This window comes from Bos indicus, chromosome 5, assembly GCF_029378745.1.
Source record: "Bos indicus isolate NIAB-ARS_2022 breed Sahiwal x Tharparkar chromosome 5, NIAB-ARS_B.indTharparkar_mat_pri_1.0, whole genome shotgun sequence".
NCBI lineage: Eukaryota > Metazoa > Chordata > Mammalia > Artiodactyla > Bovidae > Bos > Bos indicus.
In genome coordinates, this window is record NC_091764.1 from 110,665,940 (window position 1) to 110,675,535 (window position 9,596).

Here is a 9,596-nt window from a genome sequence, read left to right on the forward strand (position 1 = left end):
TGCAGTGAAGGGACTGTGGGTGGGAGAGGGTCGGTACCCGGCTCGGTGGCCCCGGGCCGCCCCTCTCTGCGGTCCCCTTACGCTCCTGAAGGACGGGCAGTTAAGGACCCTACACACCCCGCTCCCGTCGACAGAGGTGTGGCTCTGCTGGAACGACCCTCACAATCAGCTAGGTAGTACCGCCCCGTTTTACAGACAGGGAGACTGAGGACCAGAGAGGGTCACAAGCTTGCCCAAGGTCACCCAGAGGTGGACCAAACCCCAGGCTCTCTTTCTCTGCATCCCCATTACCCCAGAGTGTCTCTAGAAGGGAAGATCGCGCGTTCTCGCCCTGAGTAGCGCCAAGGTTTGGGCCCCACACTCGACGTGGGGCGAAGACCACAGCGCTTCGTAGTCTCTGGCTAGTCAGCCACTTCCATGGCCTTTCTGTCACCTCACTCCAACACTCTCAGGATGCAGGAGGTTGGAAGAGGCAGGGTAGGAGGATGAGAGAATGCCTGCAGTTAGACAGCCAGAAGGACTTCCCTGGGAGCCTGGACATCTCTGACTGGCCCCAGTTAAGAGAGAGAGACTGAGGCACCCCAAAGCCAGACTGAGAACTTATTGAATACGAAATCTCTGGCTCCTCCTTCAAGCCGATTCTCTGAAGTTGCGCCAGCCACGGGAACCAGAACACGTGGACCACCATGACGGTTTCCAATCCCCGCAGACCCTCCCCACCTGAAAGCATCCAGTCCCGACTCCTCCATGTGGTATACAGACAGGTCCCACCTTATCCCACACCCCAGATACCCACACATACACCCTGGTTCCTATGGATTCCAGAACACACCAGATGCCTCCACACCTCTCTGCCTTTGCACATGCTGTTCTTCCTGCCTGAAATGCCCTGAGAATTCCTGTAGTTGCCCAGTGCAGCCTCCACGCAGCCTCCCCTAGGAAGGCCTCCTGCTGCCCTCAGCAGAAGTCACCCATCACCTCTTCATTCTCTCATCCAGCACCGGGCACAGGTTTGGTTCTTGTTAAGTGGGCTTGGGAGTCAGGCCAACCTGGGCTTGAGCCCAGGTTGCAGCACCTAGGAGCTGCATGAGCTTGAGCAAATTTTTGTATTTAACCTGTCTGTAAACTGAGCACCGTCACCATTGTGAGGACCTCACAGGCACAGATCAAGTGAGGTGGATGCACTAGAAATGCACAGCTCATAGTAGGTGCTCAATAAACAGGACCATCCCTTCTCGGTCCTCCCTTCAGCCCCATGCAGAGCTCTGTAGCGCATGGCCCATCCCATGCCCCACATCCTCATTACCCTGCTGTGCCCTCCCAGGCAGGCAACTAGGACCCATGTCCCATGGGAATGAGTCTTTGATGTATGAATGGCTGGGGAACTCAGGCAGCCTGAATGCTGGGTCAGCAGCCATGTGTGCCTGGTAGCTATCATACCTTTTCATGAATTGAAAGTGGGAGATGGCGCAGGTGAGACAAATGGCCTGTGGTCTCTTCACCTGGCCAGAGGCTTAGCCTGGTGGCTGCCTTGGGAGTGAAGGGTTCAGGGGAAGGAAGAGGAGTGGGAAGGAGGGGGAGATGGGGACAAGGGTATCTTTAGACCTAGAGCGTCTGTTTTCCTGGGATCGAACCCAGTGCTAGGCCTCTGGGTGGCAGCTTAAGGAGAGAGTGGGGACTCAGGGGTAGTGACTTCAGCGAGAGGGGAGGAGGAGGCCTGGTGGCTGTGAGTCACGGGGGTTGAGAGGAAACCTCTGGTGATGGTCCACTTGCTAGGCCTGGGGCTGCAGTCTGTGGCCTCCACTGCTCATCTCCTGTAAGGAGCAGAGTCCTGTGGAGGCTTAGGGTGGGCTGAGGGGAAGTGCGGAGAGGCCGGAAGGGGACCTCCGGGCAGGGAGAGCTTTACAGACCCCATCGAAGAGTCTCTTCAGCATCACCCACTTCCGTGTGACTCTAAACAACTCACCTCACCTCTTTGGGCCTCAATGTCCTCACATGTAAAGCAGGGAGGATAATATCCACTTGAAGGGGCTATTCTGAGGATGATTAAAGACTAAAGAAGAATTTGCCCTTTTTGCATAGAGGGCCGGGGCAGGGGTGGGGAATTGGGGGGAGGCTTGAGAGACAGAGGCTGCAGGGGGTAGGCTTGGGTGTCAGAAGCTGGGTGACCCTGGGCAAGTTGCTTGTCCTCACTGGACCTCAGAGGCCTCAATCTGTCATGGAGCAATCCGGCCTGGGGTCCCAAAGGGTAAATAGGCTTTGTCATGATGCTGGGAAAGATTGAAGACAGGAGGAGAAGGGGACGACAGAGGATGAGATGGTTGGATGGCATCACTGACTTAGTGGACATGAGTTTGAACAAGCTCCGGCAGTTGGTGATGGACAGGGAACCCTGGCATGCTGCAGTCCATGGGGTCGCAAAGAGTCTGACACGACTGAGTGAACTGAACGCAGAAGCAAGCCTCCTTTGAGTGCCCGTCATCAGCCAGCACTGCTCTGGGCCTTCACGAGTGTTGTCTCATTTAACCTTTACAGGAGCTCTACAACACAGCACTTGTTACCACTGGGGAAACTGAGGCATGTGGCCTGGCCCTGGGTGGCCAGGAACTGCTCTCTGCAAGGGTGAGACTTGCTCTGAAGTCTGATGGGAATGATAGTAAAAACCTTCATTCACCTGTACATTTTGCCAAAGCTTCCTGCCCATTCTCTGTTCTCCCATTTGACCCTGATAACAACTTGCTGAGGTGGAGACTCTGACTACCCCGAGTTCACAGGTGAGAAACCTGGAGAGAGGAAGTGGCTTGCCTGGGGTTGCTCAGGGTGTTAGCAACTGTCTGAGCCACGATTGGAACCTTCTCCTATTTTCTGGGGAAAGGTCATCCCAGGCCAGCAGAGCACCCACTAACCGACTCACTCTGGGAGCCCAACCAGGCCTCCCTGGTTCAACAGGAGCCCTGAGAGCTTGTGCAGAGAGCTAGGTGGACTGGAGGGGAAGGGAACTTGGGCCAAGCAGCTGGGACAGCTGGGGAGGGGAGGGAAAAGTCTACCTCGAAATAGCAGAGTCATATTGTCCAGAAATTTTCACCTAGAGAGTTTCTTAAAGTCAGACAAGCCCATTCTACAGATGGGGTAAACTGAGGAAGCCCAGCTGCTTAGATTAAAAAATCACCTCAGGACACAGCTGGCCTGTCTTAGGGCTCTAAAGCCCCAGCAGTCCTGAGTGGTGAGGACCAGAGGTGGGGAAAGGGACATTGGGGGTTCATCCTAGCAAGCTGTGCCCTGGGAACAGAGGACTGCAGGGGTCTCTGCCACCCTCCACTCCCACCCTCACCCACCCCCCAGCACTCACTAGTCACCAGGGTGGAATATTTTAGCACCTATAGAAAAACCGCCACAGACGGCCGTGGCAGCTGTTGCTAAGGAGACGCTCCCAAAATAGCCCCCCTCCGCCAACCTTTCCCGCTGCTGCTCCTGCTGTGGGGAGGGGAGGAGGCCAGGCAGAGAGGGGGTGGCACATGAGTCCTGGCCCTAGGTTCACTCACCTACCCTTTGCCCCCGGTGCCCGTACTGGTCAAAGCCCCAGGCAAGCTCAAGACCTGGACAGCCACAGGTCTGCAGCAAGGACAAGAGCAAGCAGAAGCATGCCTGTGGTCGCAGCCACAGTGCTTAGCTAGGAGAAGGTCACCCAGATGAAGGGAGATGGGACAGAGAGTCCCTGCACCCAGGACCCCCGGCACACTTGCACAATCACAGACCTCACAGTTTCACACACCCACTTGTGCACACCACAAGTACAAAACCCACAAATGTCCACCTAAATGTGCATACATAGCATCAAAGACACAAATAGATGCATGGGTAAACACATATGCCACAAATACACAACACACACCTGCAAGCACATACCACACAGCCCTAAATACAACATTTACATATACACACTCAAATACACATCCCAAGTACACACACACACACACACACACACACTCACACCCCAACATATGCATGCTGGGCACATGTGTACACATACACACATATACACCAAAATATACATTTATAGCCTCACAGCACATGAATACACAACTGTCCAAACACGCCCGGCGTGAGGCGTTCAAGGGCACTAAGGATTGTAGTCCCGGGTTCTGCTCTGGGACCTCAAACGTTCTGGAACCTCCAGATGTCCTCCTGTAGTGGAGAACCCCTGTGATCCAGCCGCAAGGTGGAAGATTAGGAGGGTGGGTGGAGGGTGATATCTCTGTGAACCCCTTTAAATGGACAGTCTGGGGACCAAAGGATCCCTGGTATCTGGGAGAGATCTCAGAGCCCATTTCTTAGGAAGCAGAAAATGGGGGCAGGGAACTCTCACCTGCAGACTGGAAATCTCCGGGCATGGAGAGTTCCGGGCCCCAACTCCACGTGCAGCTGGCTGTCACCCAGGCTGTGGTTGGGGCTGGGGTGATGATAAGCAGAAGGCAGTAGGTTAGCGATGGTCATGGTCCTTGATACACGCAAAGCACTTCAGAGTTTATAACACCTTTACACCCCTTATTTCACATACTTGGTAGCAGCTATGCTGAGATGGTGATATTGTCCCTGTCTCCGAGACCCAGACAAGAGAGGGGACCACAGAACACGTCACTAGCAGAGTCGAACCAGACCCCAAGGAGATGCTGGCACACAGCCCTATGTGCCACCCATTTGGCTGCCAGACACGAGCTGGAAAGCAGGCCACCAGGGTGCCGCGCTTGGCTTTGCCCCTAATTTGCTCTATGATATAGGGGAGTAGTCAAGCCCTCCATCTCCCCACCTGGAAAGCCGAGAAGGAATCCCTAGGGATGGATGAGTTCAAGCAGCAGTTTATGGCCACGGCCAGGGCTGGGGAGTGGAGCTTGCCGGATGCCCTCGGAATACCAGCGCAAGGACAAAGGGCGCGGAGTCTCTCCCCTCCGCCCTTGGCCAGCCGCCCTCTCCCTCCAGCCTCGCTCCGTGCCTCCCGTTCCGTGATCCGGGCTCCGGGCCTTCGGTGGCGCCTCGTCACTCGGGAGACGCGGCGAGAGCGGCTTGCGGTTGCCTTGGGAACCTCGCCCGGGCCCTGGTGCGCGGTGCACGACTCCCGGCTCAGAGCTCTTTGCCTGAGCGGCGCGCGGAGATTGGCCTTGGGACTCTCCGAAAGACACCTGTCGCCAGCGGCGAAGGAAGGGGGCATCGCGGCCAGGGTTGGTTTCTTTTACTTTTACTTTAGGTGTAATTAACAAACGGTAATACATGCATCTCAAGTGTACAGCTCAAAACCCATGTAACCACCACTCGGATCTAGATACAGAACACTTCCAGCGTCCTAGAAGGCATCCTCGGGCGAGAGGTTACTAATAATACTCTTTTTTGCACTTCTCAGGGAATAAACCAGAGAGGGAGTGATCGCTTCCCGAGGACATGACATTTCCGTGTTTTTTCCTAGCTCTGCTTTGCCTCGTTGGGCTTCGGTGTCCTGTAAACGGGACTCCGGGCTGGCGTTTGTTGCGTGGTTTATTTCTTGCAAAGCGCTTTAGAAACCTAGCTGACTTTGACCCTGATATTTACCCTCTGAAGTCAGTACTTGGTTTACACTCAAATGACCGATGAGAACACTACGGCTTGGAGAAATGAAACAAATTGCCCAAATTCAGACAGCTCATAAATAGTGGAGCTTGAAAAAATCTTGGTTCCCCCACCGGGAATTGAACCCCGTGCCCCTTGCAATGAAAGCATGGAATCTTAACCACTTGACCTCCGGGGAAGTCCCATCCCCTCTCTTCCCACGCCCTGCCCCAACCCATTCATTGACCTTTTAAAGAGTGCTACAAATAAAATATGCTGGGAGAGTCAGTGGTATCAGACACATGTCTGCACCTTTGCACCTGTAGTTCTTTCTACTTGGGACTGTACTCTCTTCCCCCTGGCTTTGTCCTGAAGGCAAGCTCCTACTCATCCTTCAGAGCCCACTTTGGCATTCTCTGAAAGCCTTCCTAACTGCAGTTCTGCCTCCTGACTCCCCCCAGCCCAGGGTAATTACTCTCTCCTCTGCGCCATATCCAGCCCTTGCACAGGCGCCTGTCCCCCACGGCGCCCCAGGGGCTCCTTAGGTCTACACCTACAACAGCCGGCAAGGCACCTGGCACACAGCTGGTCTTCAATAAATGTGCTTGGGACTGAAAGTGGAGGAGAGGTTTTGGAAACTTGGTTTCCCGCCCTGTAAAAATGGGGCGCACACTAGTTCCTACAGAACATCACTCAAAATATATTGAGCAGAGTGGGAAAGGGGGGAACTTCTGAAACACCTGCTTGGGAAAAGCTCATTCTTTCCACTGGGGGCGGAGGAGCGCCCACTCATTGCCAAGAACAGGAAAAGCCATAGTGGCCCCCAGGAACTCAAAGAGAGTCCCAGGAGCCCAGACCCATAGCTTCCTCTTCTTTCCAGGGTCCTACCCAGCCAGAGGCAGCTGATTAGGTGGCCAGGCATCCTCATGATCATGATTTTCACCTTACATCCACACAGAATTTGAGGCAGCTGGCAGGATATTCAATACAGTGGTGCAATGTACCAAAAGGCTAGGACCAGGAAGGAAAAAAAATCTGTATATACATTTTTCCCTCTATCATTGAACAACTCCCCCATTCTCTCTCCCATAAATCTGACTTTGAAAGCATACAATCTGCTTTCTTCATGAGGAAAAAAGAATCATTATCCTTTGAACTGAAGGAAATTTCCCTCTTGGCTTCCCCTCCATTTCATTCCTAGAGCAGACAAACTTCAGGTGTCAGGAAAAGTGAGGCTTAGAGGGTGAGGGACTTGTCAGGAACCCCCCAGCATCCGGGAAAGATAGGTCTGATGGTGCAGGTGGTCGGAGTGCCGGCATGGGCTAGAGACAGAGGGGGTAAAATGAGGAGGGGGTTTTCCCTGTGCTTCATGGGGAGCTTTGAAAAATGCTCCACCTTGAAGATGGGGTAGGTATGAAAAAGGTGGGGCCGATTACTAAAGCCAGAGTGATAGAACTTGGGGGAGAAGAGGTCTATGTGACCTGCGGGAGCAAGAGACAAGTTTGAGCCTCAGTTTTCTCATCTGTAAAATAGGAGTGATGAGCTCCCTGTCCTGAGACATAGGGAGTATCAGTTTCATAGGGAAACTGGGAAGACTAGCTGTAAGGAGGACCAAGTAACCAGTTAGCAATACTTCTTCCTCTTCTTCTTTTTAGTATTTTATTTATTTGGTTGTGCTGAGTTTTAATTGCGGCATGTGGGATCTAGACCCCAGACCAGGGATGGAACCTAGGCTCCCTGCACTGGGAGTGTGGAGCCTTAGCTACCAGACCACCAGGGAATCCCCAGTCAGCAATACTTCTACCTTCATTATTCCCATTAACAGATGGGAAAGTGAAGGCCCAAGGAGGAGACATGGCAGGCTCAAGGCCACTGTGGCAGGCCCAGGACAAACCCTTGGCCCTGGGACCACCCAACCTGAGTTCTTCTCCTTCCACCACCATGATGGTCCCTCCTCAGACTTCCTCTGGCTGGGGCCAGTTCCCCTGTGGTCCCCCTGGAGAAAGAGAGGAGGATTCGAGCCCGTTCCAGCCCCCGCTGGCAGTTGGGGCTGCTTCTCAGGAGGACAGATGTTTCACCAAATGGCAAATGCACGTGCTTTTCCCTGGCTTGGGGAGGAGGTGGGCGCCTAGAAGGAGATGCCAGCTGGTTGGGCAGAGAGAACCGTAGCCACACCTGAGGTATTTAAATAGCCACCGCCTTCTCTGGGGTGGGGAGGCATCTGGGCAGGGTTTGGGGGGAGCAGGGAACACAGCAGCCCATTCAGAACCCGTCAGAGCCCTGGGATGAGTGCCTGGTTCTTCCTCCCACAGGAACTTGGACCACACAGCTCACTTTGCTGGGTCTCGATAGCCTTTACCTGCAAAGCGAGGCTTTAAAACCTGTTTCAGGTGACTGTTGAGGCCAAACTGAGAGAACCTAATATGCCTGACCCATGCCTGGTACCCAGTACCCAGTAAGTGCTCAATACTTGATGGTTATTCTCACCAGGGCAGGAGTCCCCACAGAGCATCCTTGACAAATGGGCACCCCCGCCCCACCCTGCTTGCTTACCTCTGGTGACAGGGGGCTCATCCCCTTCAATGACAACCCATAGTGTAATGTAAGGATTTAATTGCATGAACACTGGAATCAGACTGTGTGTGGGAATCCAGGCGCCACTATGTAGTGTCTGTGTGATATTAAGCAAATTGCTTAACCTCTCTGTGCCTCAGTGTTCCCAGTGTAGAATGGGAATTATAGTACCTCCTTCTTAGTTTTGCTTAGATCGGTGCTTCTCGAACTTTCGTGTGCACACACATCACCCAGGGTTGCTGTTTAACAGCAGATTCTGATTCAGTGGGTCTGAGGTGTGGCCGGAGATTCCACAGTCCCAACAGGCAATACAGATGCTGCTGGTCCTTGGACCACATTTTGAGTCTTGAAGGACTGCTGTGGCCTGGAGGCATGGTGAAGGGGCCGTGGGAGTGTCACAAGTAGGGGAGTGACACATTTAATCAGGGCAGAGCCCCTCTGGCTGTCTGTGATGGGGGAGGGGGCAGAGAGGAAGTCAGTAATTTAGGGAGAGGTCGAGGTTCTGAGCAGGCTACAGGGGTCAAAAGCGGGGAACACATGTGATCCACTACTACAGATGCAGAGACCAAGGCCCAGAGAGGCTGGCCGGTCTGCTCAGGCCACACAGCACTGACAGGGCTCCTCCCCTCCAATGGCCCTTCACCCTTCCCTCTCCCAACTTGCTGGCCCGCCGCCCTCTGGAGTCTCTCCTGGCCTGTGCTCCTGTTTGACATCTTGTCACACCAAGAAGAGGGAGACGCTAGTCAGGATCCTGCATCTCCCTGACAGACCAGACCTCTTCCATGCTCACCATCATCCCATTTTACAGATGAAACAACTGAGGCCAAGAGAAGGAAAGTCTCTCAGCATCCTGGCTGGAACCGAAGCCCACCTGACTCCCAACCAGAGGGTCTGGTTACCGTTGTCCAACAGGTCAGGTCAGGACAAGGTGGCTCCTGAAAGGAACAGGTGAGAGGAAGGGGAAACTGGCTCCAGCTCTTCTCCCCACCGGAGGGGGAAGGAGTTCAAACTGCAGGCTGATGATGACCATAGCAGTGGGTCACCCGTTTCTGGGGGGCTTCCAACCTGCTAAGCCCATGCCAAGCAGTGGCACGCGGGAGCCCACTTCACTCCAGAACGGGTCTTCTGAGCTCTGTGTACAGATGAGGGAACCAAGGCAGAAAGAGGGGCCCAGTGGCTCGCCCACGGTCACCCTCCGTTCCAAGCAGGGGAGGCAGGGGCCCGGACTCCGGGGGGACCCCTCTCAGGGGTGTCGGCGGGGTGGGACGTGGCAGGCACCCCGTGGACACAGAGCGGCCCGGGGCGGCAGTCGGCGAGCCCAGGCCGGAAGCCCCCCGGCCCGCGGGACGGCCCGCCCCAGGAGCCGAGGCGCTGGGCTGGGCCGGGAGGCGGGATCTTGGGCGGCGGCGCTTCCTGGATCCCTGGTACGGCCGCCGGCCCGGCCA